Source organism: Aquarana catesbeiana, linkage group LG02 (genome assembly GCF_042186555.1).
Source record: "Aquarana catesbeiana isolate 2022-GZ linkage group LG02, ASM4218655v1, whole genome shotgun sequence".
Taxonomy (NCBI): Eukaryota; Metazoa; Chordata; class Amphibia; order Anura; family Ranidae; genus Aquarana; species Aquarana catesbeiana.
Window position 1 is genome coordinate 129,918,257 of NC_133325.1, and position 2,185 is coordinate 129,920,441.

Sequence of the window (2,185 nt, forward strand, 5' to 3'; positions counted from 1 at the left end):
AAGGGGATGTGTAATTACTTGATACAGCACTGTAATCTGTAAGATTGCAGTGTTCTGTACCTCTACAAGGATCCTGCGATGCGATCCCGAGTCTGGCTCGGGGATACTGCTTTTGGTATTGAAAATCCACCCCGAGCCAGACTCGGGAATACCGCTAGGGGGGTTAAGATGCCAGCGTCTGCACCTGAAACCGAACGAAGAATCGGCTTGGATGCCGACATTGCTGGATCCCTGGGCAGGTAAGTGTCCTTAAAATAAAATTCAGCAGCTACAGTATTTGTAGCTGCTGACTTTGAATTTTTTGGGGGGAGACTGGAGCTCCTCTTTAACATTTGACTTCAATGGGGTTAAGCACCTGAACTTTAGTAATGTTCGCTAATTACTCCTTGAACCAAAGCCAGGTATGTTTGTCTCATCTCCAGTGGCCATGCATGCCAAGCTTTGATTTTATTAATCAATAGATGTGCAACTTGATCAAAACGATTCAATCTGCAAACAATCGAATAGCCATAACTTCCCTTCCAATCGATTTAGATTGGATTTGAGCAAACTGATTCGCTTGGGTAAGGAGGAAAATAATTGATTGTATTGTATTGATCGCTGCACCAAAATGCTTTGTTCGTGAATACCATTGCATTTTTAATCAATTCAATCTGCAAAAAATTGAATAGTCATAACTTTCTATCCAGTTTATTTGGATTGGATTTAATCAAACTGAGTCAATTGGGCAGGGTGTAAAATCATTGATTCTATTGAATTGATCGGTGCGCTTTGTTCATGAATACCATTGTATTTTTGATTGATTCAATCTGCAAACAATCAAATAGCCATGATTTTCCTTTCAATCTATTTGGATTGGATTTGATCAAACTGAGTCGATTGGGCAGGGTGTAAAATTATTGATTCTCTTGCATTAATCTGTGCGCTTTGTTCAGGAATACCATCGTATTTTTGATAGATCTGAATATGGGATTGCATGGTGAAAATACAGATGAGATTAATAACTTACAACTGTATCTTGCAACTATAGATCAAAACTGACTTTTAAAGGAAAACGATCATTTATCAAAGCGTGTATGGCCACCATGAGGCAGCCCTGTAGCACATCAATTCTTCTACACTAATTTCACTGTAATACTGCGTACACACGATCGGACATTCCGACAACGAAATCCTAGGATTTATTACCGATGGATGTTGGCTCAAACTTATCTTGCATACACACGGTCGCACAAATTTTGTCGGAAATTCCGATCGTCAAGAACGCGCTAACGTACAACACGTACGACGAGCTGAGAAAAATGAAGTTCAGTAGCCAGTGCGGCTCTTCTGCTTGATTCCGGGCATGTGTGTAATTTTGTGCGTTGGAATTGTGTATACACGATCGGAATTTACAACAACAGATTTTGTTGTGGGAAAATTTGAGAACCAGCTCTCAAATTTTTGTTGTCGGAAACTCCAACAAAAAATGTCCCATGGAGTCTACACACGGTCGGAATTTCCGACAACAAGCTCTCATCGAACATTTGTTGTCGGGATGTCCGATCGTGTGTAAGTGACATAATACAGTTTACTAGTAAAGCATCTATAATACAGCCATGTATAGACTACACCCCATCATGTATTGATGCAAGGATTATGTGTCGTCAGACCTGGCTGGAATTATATGGCCTGCTGATTTCCCATGAATGGGAGAATAGAGGGTCGGTGTGATGTGCACACAGATCACACACATCACATAGATCACACACAGATCACACACATCACACACAGATCACACACATCACATAGATCACACACATATATCACAAAGAACACACAACACACACATCACACACACAAATCACACAGATAACACACATCACACACAGATAACACACAGCACACAGATAACACACATCACACACATATAACACACATCCCACACAGATCATACACATCACACACACAACACACACATCACACAGATCGCACACATTACACAGATAACACACATTACACAGATCACACACATCACACAGATAACACACATTACACAGATAACACACATTATACAGATAACACACATTATACAGATAACACACATCACACATATCAGACACATCACACATATCAGACACATCACACACACATCACACAGATAACACACAACACACAAATCACACACACACATCACACAGATAAC